Raw genomic sequence first — 17,592 nt, 5'->3', positions numbered from 1 at the left:
AGTGCTGAGATTCACTTGTGTGCCTAAACCCTTCTCAAAAGACCTCCAAAAGTTAGCTGTAAATTGAGCTCCTCGGTCTGATATAATAGATACCAGCACACCATGAAGCCTAACAATCTCCTTGATAATACAACTTCGCATAATCTTCAGCCGTGTAAGTTGTCTTAACTGGCAGAAAATGGGCACATTTTGTAAGTCGATCAATTATTACCCAGATGGAGTAAAACTTATGATAAGAGCAAGGTAATCTAATAATGAAGTCCATATTAATCACCTCCCATTTCCAGGTCGGAATCTCTATATTCTGAAGCAATCCACCGGGTTTCTGATGTTCTATCTTTACTTGTTGACAATTGGGACACTGGGCTACAAATTCTGCAATAGACTTCTTCATGTTATCCTACCAATACTGCTCCTTGACATCATGATACATCTTTATCGAGCCGGGATGGATGGAATATCGGGATTGATGAATCTGATTCATAATCTTCTCTCGCAACCCTGCCACATTAGGTACACATAATCGGCCCTGGTAGCTCAGTGCCCCATCTCTTCCGATCTCAAGAGCCATACTTTTACACTGCTGAATGCTCTCTCTTAATCGTACTAAGATAGGATCTTCATATTGACGTGCTTTTACCTCGGCTACCAAAGATGATTCTGATGTATTCTGTATAGTAACACCTCCGTCATCAGAGTCTAACAATCTGATTCTCATATTGGCTAGCTGATGAAGCTCCTTAGTCAACCCCCATCTACCTGCCTCAATATGTACTAAGTTTCCCATTGATTTACGACTGAGAGCGTCTGCCACAACATTAGCTTTACCGGGATGATACAATATCTCGACGTCGTAGTCTTTCAGTAATTCAAGCCACCTACGCTGCCTCAAATTCAACTCTTTCTGCTTGAAGATGTATTGTAAACTCTTGTGATCTGTGTAGATGTCAACATGGACACCGTATAAGTAGTGCTGCCATATCTTCAAAGCATATATTACTACAACCAATTCCAAATCATGGGTTGGATAATTCTTTTCATGCTTCTTCAATTGCTTGATGCATAAGCAATCACCTTCCCACGCTGCATCAATACACACCCAAACCTATACCTGAGGCATCACAATATACCACATAACCTTCTGTTCCTTCAGGGAGAGTGAGCACTGGTGCGGATGTCAATCGATTCTTCAGCTCCTGAAAACTACGTTCACAAGTGTCAGACCACTTGAACTTGGTAGCTTTCTATGTTAACTTAGTCAATGGTGATGATATAGAGGAAAACCCTTCTACAAACCGCCTATAATATCCTGCTAGCCCTAGGAAGCTGCGGACTTCTGATGGTGTTGTAGGTCTCGGCCAATTCTTTACTGCATCGATCTTCTGAGTGTCGACACTAATACCCTCGTCAGATATCACATGGCCAAGGAACGCTACTGAGTTCAGCCAAAATTCACATTTGGAGAGCTTAGCATATAACTTACGATCCTGAAGCATCTGTAATACTATCCGCAAGTGGCCCGCATGTTCCGCCTCCGAACGAGAATATACTAGAATGTCATCAATGAATACAATCACGAACACATCAAGATAGGGCCTAAATATAGTATTCATGAGATCCATAAAAGCTGCTGGGGCATTTGTTAGCCCGAACGACATCACCAAGAACTCAAAGTGCCTGTATCTTGTCCGGAAGGCCGTCTTTGGAATATCCTTCTCCTTAACCCTCACCTGATGATACCCTGAACGTAAATCAATCTTGGAGAAATACTTGGCACCCTGGAGTTGGTCAAACATGTCATCAATTCTTGGAAGTGGATACTTGTTCTTTATAGTAAACTTATTCAACTGTCGATAGTCGATACACATCCGTATAGACCCATCTTTCTTCCGCACGAATAGGACTGGTGCACCCCAAGGTGAAGTGCTAGGTCTAATGAAGCCCTTATCCAGCAAGTCCTTCAACTGCACCTTCAACTCTCGCAACTCTGTTGGGGCCATTCTGTATGGAGTGATAGAGATCGGTTAAGTGTCAGGCAACACATCAATGCTAAACTCAATCTCCCTTTCAGGAGGAAGGCCTGGGAGTTCATCTGGGAAAACATCTGGGAATTCGTTGACCACGAGGATTGATTGTAAATTAGGCGGTTTCGCCTCTGCATCCCTAACGCGAACGAAATGATAAACGTAACCTTTTGAGATCATTTTCCTTGCCTTAAGATAGGAAATAAACCTACCTTTTGGTGTAGCAATATTCCCTTTCCATTCAATGATGGGTTTACCAGGAAATTGAAACTTAACCATCTTCGTACGACATTCAACATTTGCATAGCATGAGGCCAACCAGTCCATTCCCATTATCACATCAAAATCAACCATTTCTAACTCAAATAAATTTGCTGAGGTTTGACGACTACAAATCATCATAGTGCAACCTCTATATACCCTTCTAGCAATCACAGAATCTCCTATCGGAGTAGATACCGCAAGGGGTTTACTTATCAATTCAGGTTCAATGCCAAACTTATTAGCCACAAAGGGTGTAACATATGATAATGTAGATCCCGAATCAATCAGCGCATATACATCGTAAGAAAACACAGATAATATGCATGTAACAACATCTGGAGACGACTCGAGATCCTGTCGACCTACTAGAGCATAGGTTCGATTTTGACCACCACTCAAACTCGGCACTGCACCTCTATCTCTACCACGACCTGCTAACTGCTGAAAACCCCGTGCTGGAGGTCGAACTGATGAGGAAGAAGCAGACACAGATCTAGTCGGCTGAGCCATACCATCACCTCCCCTGTTAGGACAATCCCATATTATATGGCCAGGCTGTCCGCAAGAATAACATGCATCAGAACCTCGATGACACAGTCCAAAGTGGGCCTTGCCGCACTGATCACAACGTGGTGTTGTGGGTCTCGTCTGACTAGTATCCCTGTGATGTTGCGAGCCTGATTCCTGCGAACTCTGACCTGGACCGGAATGGGTAAATTGATCATATCGAGGCCTCCGAAACTATGGAGGAGCACTAGCTACAGGTGACGCCTGGGGCCTGACGCTGCCTCTGAAGTCATTAGAATACCTTGCAAATCTCGCCCTCTTATGTTGGCCCCTATCCTGCTCCCTATCTGCCCTCTACTGGCGCTTACGATCCTCTAGGGTCTGGGCATAAGCCCGAATACGGGAAATATCCATGCCCTCCACCAAGGAGGCTGTCGTGCACTCATTTATCAGATGTGGTCCCAATCCGTTCACGAACAAATGCACCATATCACTCATCTCGGCCACTATATGGGGAGCATACCTTGCTAAAAAATCGAACTGCATATTGTACTCTCGCACACTCATATTACTTGTCTAAGGTTCAAGAACTTATCAGCTCTAGCTCGTCGTATCTCAACTAGCAAGTAATGACGAAGAAAGGCCTCAGAAAATTCCTTCCATACAGCTGGAGGAGCGATCGGACCCCTGGATCTCTCCCAATTATCATACCAGAGAACCGCTAAATCCCGTAGCCGATAAGAAGCCAACTCTACTGCCTCTGTATCACTAACATGCATAACCCGCAGTGTATGATGAACTTGGTCAATAAAAGTCTGCGGGTCCTCCTTCGGGTCTGATCCAGTAAACACTTGAGGGTCTAAATTAATAAAATCACGAACTCTCATACTAACTGGTTTATCAGCAGCACCTGTATTCTGCCTCTGAGCCTGAGCAGCTACCAAGCTAGTCAATTACTGCAAAGCACTCCACATATCCTGGTATGTAGTGCCAGACGGAGGAACTGGAGGTGTTGGGTGCCTCCTAATATCCTTTGGAGGAGACGGGGTAAATGAGGTATGAGACGGCATCTCACTCTAAGCCTCACTTTGGCCTGCTCTGGCTTGGGGCACCTGACTGGTATCCTCTCCCGCAGTTGTATCAAGCCGTCTACTAATTGTTTGCTTCCTAGTCGAAGGCATCGCTGAAAGAAAACAAGGTGAATATTAGAAACAAACACTTATGACTCAACTCTACGCACGATCTAGATTCAGGAAGAAGGTAACAACCCTAGATGTCATGTAGCCTCATGATTATAAATGTGGTGTGCTACACATCCATAATCAAGACTCTACTAGACACGGCTCATAGACAATCCCTAGGACAGACTTGCTCTGATACCAAGTTTGTCACGACCCAAACTGGAGGGCCATGACTAGCACCCGACCATACTTGCCGAGCACCAACGTACATTTTATCTAACTTTTTTTTATTATCTTTTAGGGTTGATGAGATCAGTATAAATGGTAGACATGGATCATGGACAACCAACAATAAAATATGATGGGATGAACATACATAGCAGGGTATGACCAGACAATAAAGAAATTACATATAATGTACGAGCTACCACGCTACCATGAAAGACTATACAACAAAAACCAGCCAACAAAGCATACCAAACTATACATGAGTCGACACTTGTCTATGAGCCTCTATAGGAACATAAGTAATGCAACATAGCCGGAACATGGCCCCAACATACCCATAATATCTACAACAAAAATGCATACCAAGACCACGGCAAGTCCGGAGAAGGGATCTCGCCAATCACCGCTGAACTGGACAGCCTACTGTGGTGGGGGAGCTGCACTTGCCTGTCTATCAGGACCTGCAGCACGACATGCAGCGTCCACAAATAAAAGGACGTCAGTACGAATAAAGTACTGAGTATGTAAGGCAGGGAACCGTAAATACGAACAGTAATGTAAGCAGGGATAGAGAATATACAACCTGGAACATCTGAGTACCTTTGAGGGATACTGAAATGAAATGCATGATACATATGTATGTATCCATACACTTTTAAAACATACGCCTCTGTGGGCATCATCATCATCATATCGTACCCAACCATAATAGGCTCGGTAAAAACGTACCCGGCAGTCATAAGGCTCAGTAGAATCGTACCCAGCCACGTGGAGCTCGGTAAAACCCAACTGATCAGTGGTTGCACAATATGTGCCGTACCCGGCCAACTATAGCGCGGCTCGGTAGAGTAAAATAGATACATATACATAATGCATGCTCGACTCATGGAATCACATTCTAAACCTTTCGGAGTGACGTAAGGTCGGTATCCTCTGTACACGTTATTATGACCAACTCTTCATTACGAACCTTATAAGAATCAGGAAGTACCAACAACATTGATAATATAAGAATAAGAGAAGCAACATTAACATTAATCGCTCCATAAGAGGGAAAGCAATGTAAGTACTGCTAGCTTCTAAGAGTAGAGTATCTTTGGAAGCTCGTTTATTACATTATGTACAATCGGAGTCGTGCAAAAGAAGAAAAGGGATAGCCTCACATACCTTGTATATACTGCCCCAATCACAAGCTATGCGATTGCCACAACTCCTTAGTCTACCATAAGAGAAACGATACTATCGTTGTCATTTAAGCGTCATAACTATTATGTATCGACCACAACCTATTTTACGTTGAAACGGACAACACCTCCCCTATATATATGACTTCACACCATTCAAAACAATCACCAAACAGCCCAAACAATATCAATAATATACATATTGAGCCTCCCAAAACAGTCCACGTACAACCTAATTACATCATACATACGACGACCACCGTAGTCGTGTCAAACGACCCGAAAATGTTACGAATAACTATCAGTCCACAACCCTACATATATATGGTGTTTATTCACACCCTTCCACCTCCAAAACTCCACAAAATAGTAGTAAAACATGAAGCCCAATAGCAACACAAAACAGTCCACAAAATACTTTGCTACAAGTGAATAACTCGAACTCACGGCTTCCGATCACCATCCCGTGAGTTCTTACATGTATAGAATGAATTACCATGAATTCACAACAGAGAAAAATGTATGAAAGATGGAAGTAACTTACCTTACTTGTTGGATAACTCAGTCCTTCCCTTGGTTATTCAAACTCTAGGTTTTACCTTCAAATAGAACTTGAAAGAGAGGGAAAATCGATTAGGGTTTGTGTGGGATTTTTGGGGAGGAGTTGCAGGGGTTAACTTTGGTTTTGAGGGTCTGAAATATGGATGAAATAACTGAGTTCATAACTCCTTAAAAGTCCTCTCTTGGCTGACTTAGGTCTTTTAATTTTGTCCTATCATTTTGGCAAGCAGGTGATGCACCTACTTGTCATCTACCAATATGCGAAGGTTGCGGAAATATGAATATCTCTATACTCCAAGATTGTATTGACAAACGGTTTAATGCGTTGGAAACTAGACTCATAGATCTTTAATTTAGTGGGAAGATCACCCCGTAATTCCTTGTAAATTAGGAAAAAAGATTAGAAACATTTAACCTAATATTTAAGTAAAATTATGAACCTAAGTTGCGACAACGTTTGTCGACTTTTGTTTCATAACTCATTTGAATTCAAGACTTATGATACAGATATTATATGATTCAAATACCTTAATACATGACCTCTTGAGTGTATTAATAACCTCTAAGTTTATCTGAAAATACGAGTTACAACATCCTTGATTCGTTTAACTTCTAATACTTGTTAATCACCCTTATACACCCTTGTATTACTTAAGACCAATAGGATTAACTTCTTATCATCTCAAAGGTAATTCCTTCTTGGATTTATGTTAACTAATATATGGCATGAACTAACGCGTGTGGATATGGGTTGTAACATTGTAGACATATCACTTTACTTGCTGGAAATCTTCAGAAAAGCAACAACTTTGATGAACACATGGATAGCACAAAATCTATTCAAGATGGAAAAAAAATTAAAACTTGAGATTTGACCACTGACGAGTAGACACTTAGATAGTTATTTTTAGCTTGAATATATAGTTATACAAAGGTAACGATATTACTCTATTTTTTATTTTCAGCATTACATTTTGTCACTATCTAAATTGATGGTTTCGATTGCTGGAAATATGGAAGTCGAACCCTAATTTCTAAGGAGTAAGCTGTAACTCGTAAGCGTAAGGAAGGGAAGAACGGAAGATGGGAAATGGAAAGGGAAAGTCTGGGTTAGACTAGTTAGGCTTAGAGTTTGGGTAATGGTTTTGGGCCTTCAAAATTTCAGGTGGGGTGGGGCGGTGGGCTTCAGAAGTCAAAACATTAAGTTAGTAATTTACATACAACGTTTTGATTGAGGCCCAAAATTTCTTTTTTTCGATTTAACCGAAAATCGAAACACCAAAACTGTAAACCGCACCGAAAAATCGAAATCTAATAAATTAAAAACTGCAAACCGACCGAATAAACGATTAAACCGAAACCGAAAAACCTAAATTCACGGTTCGGACGGTTTTTTCAGTTCGGTCGGTATTATGCCCACCCCTAGTTTTGATTAGTCTCAGTGGTTAAAAGTAAAAAGGTGATGATTATCACTGGTAAATTTTTATGAGTGGCGTGTTCCTGATGTAGATTGATTATTCTTCTCTTAGTTGCAGATAGTTGATTTGAATTTTGGGATTTTCAAAAGTAGTTTTTGCCTCCTAAAATAATATTTTTGACCAAAAAATACTCTTAGAAAGAAAAGAGCTTGACCAAATAGTATATAGATTAGTTAGATTAAAATATTTAAGAAATTGCATTAACTGGTTTAATTTTAGTTTTAATTTATTTCTACATAAAACAACGTCGAGACGGTGCGGTTGTTAGAGTGGATGAGGGTGGTATTCGCGGTAGATGAACATGTTGTAATTGTGGTGTTGTCATGGTTAAGAAGAAGAGAAAGGAAAAAGTTTTTTTAATAAATTGGTTAAAAGAGACTAAGACCTATAAATTACACATGTCAAATAATAATTGGTTAAGAAAATAATGTGTCAGCCATGTCATAGCAATTGAGATATACGCTCTGCTAAATGTGTTTATTAGTACTCATTTTGTCAAGTATAAGTATTTAAATGAGACACTTTTTGGGAGTGGTTAGCTGAGGTGGGTTGCTCTAACTTCTCTCTAGAAAATACAGAGAGAAACCCAAACAAATCAATCACGGCTCCAAAGAATCAATCAAACAATCCACACAAATCACTGCAAATCCACCTGCCAAAGTAACCTTCTGCCACAAAAACAAAAAACTCAGACGAATGGAAGACGACACCCAAATCAAGGAAGAGGAAAACCTGCTTTCATGCAGTGTATACACTGATAATAGGCTAGATTTATGTAATTTGGCGATTGTTTATACCCCAACTTGATTATGTTTCAATGTTATAATATAGTTAAATGATGAAAAATGGGCTATAATTGTGAATTTCACACGTTGCAGGAGTGAGGAGCTTGTATGAGGCCTTAAAGCTGTGATTGGAGCTACATTGAAGCAAGAAAAAAACCCCTAGGAGCTGAGTACGCGAGAAGATGAGAAAAAGAATAGTTAAAATGAAGGCCTGGACTAGCGCGGCCATTAGCACGTCCACTAGCGCGGCCGCGCTAGCCCAGATGGTCGAGGCAGAATGGTAGAGCATTAGCGCGACCATTAGTGCGCCCACTAGCGCGACCGCGCTAGGCCAGTTTCGGCATATTAATTTTCAGGGGTAAACTTGGAAGTCTGGGGGAAAATTCACCTAACCTATAGAAGGTCAAACTCGCCCAAGAAGGGATTATTCAGCTTTTGATAGCTTAGTGTAAGAAAAGGAGAGGCATGGGGCAAGGAGGAGAATTCAAGATCAAGTTCTTCCTTTCTTCCTTTTGTTTTATGATTTGTGATGTATTTGATTATTGTTGTGATGAACACTAGTATGACTAAATATTTAGTTTAAGGTTTGATGGAACCTATTGAAGTATTATGTTAATATAGTTTACCATTTTAATCTCTATTTGTTCAACTACATGCTCGTTGTAGTTAATTGACAGGATCCTCAATTAGTTGTGTCTATTTTGTGTGCATAACTCGGGAGAGAGTGCATATTTAGGTAATTGTTGAACAACACCTCTCCCAAAATATATGAGGGATCAATAATTGCGGGTTTAAAGGTGAGATTAGGGATAACGAAGCCTTGGGTGCATTCTAAAGTGAGCGGTAATAAACAAAGCCAGCTAGCGTAACTCGGGAAAGTGCGTCTAGTAGATTATCGTAATTACTCGGGAGAGATTTACGGTAGTAAGAGTACTCAGGATTGATAGAGATGATTTGGGTGATTCTATGTGAAGCATAACCGAAAGGGAGTCCATCAATAGGGTAAATCATAGCCTTAGAACCTTCTCTTAATAGTTTACAACTCAATTATAGTTATTTTTCAGTTGCTTATTTACATTCATTCGTAGTTAGTAGAAATACCCTCAATTGTTATTTACAACTTTGAGAAGTTGATTCCGTGGAATTTAATAAGTCTAACGAGAAGTAATTGATAGGTTAATTCCTTGTGGGTTCGACTCTGGGCTAAATACTCAGATTATATTTGCAACATATGCATGTTCTTTATATAAGACATAGTTGGGTGTGATCAAATTGTGGCACCGTTTCCGGGGAATTTAACGGTTTTATCAATTACAATTGAAAGAAGTACAAAACAAATTCTTAGTGTAGTCAATTTTCTCTATACCCAATCTTTACATTGAAATTTTAACGTTTGTTGACTTGGTTGCACAGGTGCATGCCTAGAAACTCATCAAGAACTGGTGAAGTATTTGAAGCATTATCAGATCCCGAGAAAGTTTTCAGGACCTTGAAATGGGCCAACCTGAAAAACAAATAACAACAAACAACTGAACACTTTGAGACAGAAATGGGAGATCACGAAGAGAACCCAACTGTACCAATAGCGCCAGTGGCACCTCTTGTGCCAGAGGCTCTATGACTGGGCACAACCCACAGCTGAAAATCTGGCCACCTCGATTTTAGTCCCGCAGATACAGGCTGAATCATTCCAAATCACGAATAACATGCTGCACTTGTTGCAAAATAAGGGACTATTTTCAGGGTCATAAGTCAAAGATCCTCAACAACACTTGAAGAATTTCCTATCATTCTGCAAAACCCAAAGGCAGCCCAACGTAACTCCAGAAGAAATCAAGCTGTTATTGTTTCCATTCTCAGTGATAGGAGCTGCCTTGACCTGGCTAAACTCACTCCATGTAAATTCTATAACAACTTGGGAGGAGTTAGTCAAGCAATTCGTGAACAAGTTCCACCCACCCAACAAAACCGCTCAACAAATTGATGAAATTTGGAGTTTTAAACAGAGACCAATGGAGACACTGCATGAAACATGGGAAAAATTCAAGGGGATGCTGGTTATATGTCTGCACCATGGTATTCCAGATCTAATGTTGGGACAATGGTTTTACATGGGATTGTCAGATAGCGTGAAGAACATTATGATGCTTCAGCTGGTGGAGCATTTTTTAAGCAAAACATAAAGAGAATGCCAGGGTCTTCTTGACAAGATGGCACAAAATTCAAGATGGATAACCAGGAATGCACCTATCACTCCAGTGGTGCACTCAATGCCCTTAGATCCATCCAACTCTATGGCTGAAAATATGGCCACCTTATTAACACAGATGATCATACTCACCAAAAAAGTGGAAGAGTCAGGCATAAGCAGCAAATACACATTGTAGATACTACCAATGGGGGCTTGTGCACATCGTGCATCAGTCAGCCAATTGGTAACCAGTGGAATGTAGAACATGATCATCATCACTACCTTGAAGACATGAACTATGTGTCGAATTATGGAGGCCAGAGACTGGGAGGTCAGAATTGGGGCCAGCAGAATCAGCAGTACAGGCCAGCCCAGCCACAGTTCAACAATAGGAACATGGGAGGTATGAGACCCCCTAACAATATGGCACCTTACCCAAGGCCACAAGGATATAATAATTAGAATCAGCAGCAGGGGTATCACCCTCCTCAGCAACAACATGGTAGAAGGCAGGAAGATGGGTTTGCTAGACTTGAAGCAATGATGCAGCAGGTTATTGGGTCTAATGCAAAGATTAGGGAGAGAGTAGATGCACATGATTCAGCGATCAAGAATATTGAAATGTAGATGGGCCAAATTTTGATGTCTCTGAACAATCGTCGTCATGGGACACTACCTGCAGACATCCAGATAAATCCAAAAGATCAAGGCTCGAAGCAGCTGATGGCAGTGAGTCTACGTAATGGCAGAGATTTGGTGCAGAGAAAGAGAGGGCTCGAGAAACTAGATAGGCTGAGACACTCATACCAGTGCCCATTGAGTTGGACGAGTCAACGAAACTAACAAAGGTGACAGTCCAGCCTACCCAGGAAGAAAATAACATTCATATTGAGACCGAGAAAGATGCTGAGACAACCTAGGAACTAGTAGTAGAGGTGGAAGCTGATAAAGATCAATCCCAAATGATTGGGAAGAAGAGACCGCCTGCACCTTTTCCTCAGAGGCTGGCTAAGTACCAAAAGGAGGAGCAATACAAGAAGTTCTTGAAGATGCTAAAACAAATCCAGGTAAATATTCCATTGATTGATGCTTTGAAAGAGATGCCTGGGTATGCAAAAATGATGAAGGACTTGATGTCCCGAAAATTTGATTTCCAAGACTTGGCCACAGTTACTCTTACTCAGAACTGTAGTGCAATGGTGACTAGACCAATTGCAAAAAAGCTGTCTGACCTAGGGAGCTTTACAATTCCATGCACTATTGGTAATTTTGCTTTTGCTAAGGCACTGTGTGATCTAGGGTCCAGCATAAATCTTATACCCCTGGTGATTTATAAGAGGTTGGGTATTAGAAGAGCTAGACCCACATCTATGTCGTTGCAGCTGGCTGACAAGACTGTAAAGCGACCCGCATGTATCCTGGATGATGTGTTGATTCAGGTAGGGAAATTTGTGTTCCCTGCAGATTTTGTGATCTTAGACTGCAAAGTAGATGAAGAGATTCCCATAATTTTGGGAAGGCCGTTCCTGGCCACTGGGAGAGCTCTCATTGATTGTGAGACTAGGGAGCTCAAGATGAGATTGAATGACTAAGAGATAACATTCAATGTGCAGAAATCTATGAGGCGACCAAGTGAATTCACCAATTGCTCTCTTATTGATGTCGTGGATGTAATCGTAGAGACTGATGATGAGATGCTAACTATTGAGGACCCTCTTGCTGCATGTCTGATGAATTTAGATGAGGTAAATGGAGAAGAACTGACAGAATGAGTGATGGCATTAGAGGGTAGAGGGTTCTGGGATAGAACTCTGGAATTTGAGCCCTTGCACTTGGAAAATAGAGAAACTCCTCCAGCCAAGCCATCTATCGAAGAACCACCAAAGCTGGAGTTGAAGCCATTGCCCACCCATCTCAGGTATGAGTTCCTTGGACCTGACTCCACATTACCTGTTATTATCTCATCTAGTTTGTTAGATGTGCAGGCACAACAACTTTTGTAGGTACTCAAGGAGTGTAAGACTGGCATTGGATGGACCATGGCAGACATAAAGGGGATCATCCCAGCCTACTATATGCACAAAATTCTCCTGGAAGAAGGACACAAACCTTCCAGGGAACACCAAAGAAGGTTGAACCCCAATATGAAGGAAGTAATGAAGAAAGAAGTGATAAAGTGGTTAGATACGGGAATCATTTTCCCAATATTTGACAGCAGCTGGGTTAGCCCGATTCAATGTGTACCAAAAAAGGGTGGCATGACGGTAGTTAAAAATAATAACAATGAACTGATCTCTACGAGAACCGTCACGGGCTGGAGAATTTACATGGATTACAGAAAGTTAAATCTAGCCACCCGGAAAGACCACTTCCCACTTCCCTTCATTGATCAGATGTTAGACAGATTGGCAGGGAGGTCGCATTTCTACTTTCTAGATGGATACTTAGGGTACAATCAAATCTCCATTGCACCAGCGGATAGGGAGAAGACTTCCTTCAGGTGCCCGTATGGCATTTATGCCTTTAGGAGGATGCCCTTTGGGCTATGCAATGCACCCGCCACATTTCAAAGGTGCATGATGACCATATTCACTGACATGGTAGAGGACATAATGGAGGTGTTCATGGATGACTTCTCAGTGGTGGGGAACTCATTTGATGAGTTCCTTATAAATCTGACTCGTGTGCTAAAATGGTGTATTGAGACTAAACTGGTTCTTAATTGGGAGAAATGTCATTTTATGGTACAAGAGGGCATAGTCTTGGGGCACTGAGTGTAAAGCAAAGGAATTGAGGTGGATCGTGCTAAAGTGGATGTGATAGCAAAGTTGCCCCCTCCAACTTCAGTCAAGGCAATTATGAGCTTCCTCGGGCATGCCTGTTTCTACCGGAGATTCATAAGAGACTTCTCAAAAATTGCCAACCCTCTCTGTAAGTTGTTAGAAAAAGATCACCCTTTCTCGTTTTCTGATGATTGCAGGGTAGCATTCAAGGAGCTGAAAAAGAGACTGGTCACAGCACCTATCATTGTTGCCCCCAACTGGGAGCAACCATTCGAACTCATATGTGATGCCAGTGACTACGCAGTGGGGGCAGTGCTGGGACAGCAGAAAGACAAGCTGATGCATCCAATCTACTATGGTAGTAGAATGCTGAGTGGAGCCCAGCTGAACTACACTGTGACTGAGAAGGAGATGTTGGTTGTGGTGTTTGCTTTTGACAAGTTCAGATCATACCTGATTGGCTCTAAGGTAATTGTATACACTGATCATGCAGCTCTCAGGTACTTGATTGAGAAGAAGGAGTCTAAGTCGTGCCTAATTCATTGGGTGCTGCTATTACAAAATTCAACCTCGGAATTTGTGACCGTAAGGGCATAGAAAATCAAGTCGCTAACCATCTATCACGACTTGAAGTAGCTGAAAACTCAGTCGAGGTTGAAGATATTCTGGAAACCTTTCCAGACGAGCAGCTGCTCGCTATTAGTCTTGAGGAAGTTCCATGGTATGCAGATTATGCAAATTACCTGGCCAGCGGTATAATTCCCTATGACCTTTCATCTGTACAAAAGAAAAATTTTTATCGTGACTGCCGCATGTATTATTGGGATGAGCCCTGTCTGTTAGAATATATGTTGACAATATTATCTAGAGGTGTGTCCCCGAGATAGAACAATCTTCTGTTTTGCAGGCTTGTCACGTATCGGCGTATAGAGGACATTTTGGAGGAGTCAGGACAACTGCGAAAGTGCTAGAGGCCGGATTCTTTTGGAAAACAGTGTTTAAAGATGCACACCAATGGATAAAGGGCTACAATGAATGTCAGAGGACCGGGAACATTTCTCGTCGCCATGAGATGCCAACCCGATTCAAGAGGTGGAAATGTTTGATGTTTGGGGGATTGACTTCATGGGTCCCTTCGTCAGCTCCTTTGGCAATAAGTACATACTTGTTGCTGTGGATTACGTGTCCAAATGGGTAGAAACTGTAGCGTTGCCCGCTAATAATGCAAGAGTGGTGGTGGGATTTTTGAAGAAGAACATATTCACCCGCTTTGGGACACCAAGAATGATCATCAGTGACGGAGGCACACACTTCTACAATAGAGCTTTCGAGAAGTTGCTCACAAAGTATGATGTATACCACAAGGTGGCTACCTCATATCATCCCCAGACTAGTGGGTAGGTTGAAGTGTCCAACAGAGAGATCAAGAGTGTGCTAACCAAGACTGTGAACGCCACAAGAACAGATTGGGCGAAAAAGCTAGATGATGCACTCTGGGCGTATAGAACCACTTTTAAAACATCAATTGGTATGTCGCCATATAAGTTGGTGTTTGGGAAGGCCAGCCACTTGCCAGTGGAACTTAAACATAAAGCTTGGTGGGCACTGAAATAGCTGAACCTTGACATTGAAGCTGCGGGCACAACGAGGATTACGGAATTGCATGCTCTCGACGAGTTCTGACATCTTGCTTTTGAGAGCACAAGGTTGTACAAGTAAAGAATGAAGCGGTTGCATGACCAGAAAATTGTTGAGCGACATTTCAAACCCGGGGACATGGTACTGCTCTATACTTCAAGATTACGGCTATTCCCGGGTAAGCTTAAGTCACGATGGTCTGGGCCATTTCGAGTGGTTGAAGTATTCCTTTCAGAAGTTGTAGAGATCGCCTCAGAGAAAGACTCTCACATATATAGAGTCAATGGGAAGCGATTGAAGTTATACATAGACATGAAAGAACCAAAAGAAGTGTCAGAGGTCCACCTAACGGAACCTCAGAGGTCGAGCGAGCCTTAAATGCGCTTGTCTGCGTCGTGCCACGACATTAACTAAGGTACTGGTTGGGAGGCAACCTAACAATAGTAGTAGTTGTTAATTGTGAGTTTTAGGAAGTGCTAACCAATGTAGGTGACAATGGGTGGGTGATAAATCCATCGGAAGTGGTAAGAACAGGTGGAAAATGTGAAATAAGCCTAGGAGCGCGCCCGCGCTACAGGCCGCGCTATTTGAGCAAACATTTTGCCCAGCCCGCACTCGTGAACGCGCTATTGGCTGTGCTACTAGTGCGATTGTGCTAGTGGCCGTGCTAGTGGGCAAACATTATGCCTGGCCCGCGCTCGTGAACGCGCTACTAGCGCGATCGCGCTAGTGGTCGCGCTAGTTCCGACGATTTTTTTGTGTTATATTTTCTGAATTGTTCTAATTTTATTTTTATGTTATTTGTAATAAAAACTCCTCCTTTAATCCCCCAACCCCATACCCCAATCCCAATCCCCATGCCCCAATTCCAAACGAAAGACAAAGAGAAACAAAACCCTCCCCAAATCCTCTTCTTCATCAAATCCCCTTCCCCTTCAACTCCCCTCTTCCACAAATTTTCATCTTTTTTTTCAATTGGCCCCAAGTCTCCATCCACACTCTGCTCCACCTTTCTTCTCTGTTCCCCACCTTCTATCACTATAGGTATGACTCCCTAGTTATATTTTTCCTTTTTCTTTTTGTATTTTTCAGAATTTTGTTTGTTTTAGTGTGCATTTTTATAGTTGTTTTTTTTCTTGGTTTCTGAGTAGTAGAATTGGTAATATATATTGTAGTATTTGTGGGTGATGAGACTGGTGGGGTGTTGCTTCACTTGAATTATGATTTTGGGGAGATATTGTGGTGGGTTGATGTTGTTAAATGCTTGAAAAGGGTTGTGAGTGCCTAATGCCCACAAGGTGTTTGTGGAAAGGCCTCAATGAATGTAACTATGTAATTGTGACCACTTATGCATGTGAAGTCTGAGTAACCGCAATGCGTCACAATTTTGTGTTGGGCTGTGCTAATGTGTTCTCGTTTTTCAGGTACTATGACTCCATCTCGGAAACGTCGCGCCGTAGGTGCATCTTCTAGCAGCCAAGTCGGCTCGTCCAAGACATGAGGGGCAGCCCCTGCACGCCCCTTTGATAGTACCAGATTTGTCTTGGCCAAGGCTTAGGACCACTTTATGGCAAAAGCCTCTAAAAAACCGATTCGGGTGAGGGGTATTAACATCGGATCGATCCAGCGACACTGTCATCACATGTACACTGAGCTGCTGAGGCGGGGGTTGCAAACCTTCATTAATGAGCCAGGTGAGGGCAATGTAATGGTTATTAGAGAATTTTACGCCAATGTGTCGGAGCATGACAATGGCATAGTCACGGTGCGCCTAAAGGCGGTGAATGCTTCGATTGAGGCGATACGGACGGCATACCAGTTGCCTCCTCCTGTGGTTGATTATGATGACTTTTTTGAGTATAGCCATAACCCAACACACGAAAAGTGGGAGCGATTCTTGGAAACAATCTGTGTACCGGGGAAGGAGGTGGTTTGGATGAAGTATGGTGAGAAGTTTCACTCCTCGGCACTAACCTTTGAAGGAAAGTGTTGGCTGTATCTTATCAACAATCGTCTTTTTCCGTCCTCCAACACTACAGAGGTAAATGGGCCCCGAGCAGCTTTGATTTGGTTCTTCGTCAATGGTTACAACTTCAACGTGGCCAAAGTGATACATGAAGAGATGTTCATCCGCTGCCCAGTAAAAAGGTATAGGTTCTTTTTCCCTTCTTTAGTTACTCAGCTTTGCAAGAAAGCTCGGGTGCCCGAAAATCTAGATGTGGATGGGCTAGTACCAAAAAACTGCAAGTTCCGGGCAGATATGATAACCAAGGGTAAGGAGTCGGCGACAGCTGAGGGGGAGGATAGTAGTGGCTCTGATGACTCGGAGGAAGAGGAGGAAGAGCAGGAGGACGTAGAGGCCGAACCATAGGCCCATGAGCATAGTGCAGCAACTGCAGCACCATCTGGCACTGCAACATCTTCACAACCATGCCGTAGTACCCGCATGAACGCTTTGGAGTAGGATATGGCTGGGTTGCGTACCTCCATCACTGATTTGGGTGCCCGCATTGACGCAGGGGCTGACCAGCAGGTGAAGTCAGAAAAGAAATTCTTAGGTTGGCTAAGAGCTCTAGGTCGTGCTTGCCATGTGAACCCGGACACCATCTCTGATCAGGAGTGATATTTCAGGAAAGTTCCTTTACCTCACTGTTCTTTAAATTTTGATCCCATGAGGACATGTCTACATTTTAAGTGTGGGGTGGGGATACTTCAATGTATATATGTAATTGTACAATTTGACTGTTTCTTTGTTTTGCGTTGATTAT

The sequence above is a fragment of the Nicotiana tabacum genome, chromosome 22 (assembly GCF_000715075.1).
Source record: "Nicotiana tabacum cultivar K326 chromosome 22, ASM71507v2, whole genome shotgun sequence".
NCBI lineage: Eukaryota > Viridiplantae > Streptophyta > Magnoliopsida > Solanales > Solanaceae > Nicotiana > Nicotiana tabacum.
The sequence above is the reverse complement of the archived record's forward strand: the minus strand, read 5'-3'. Positions refer to the sequence as shown.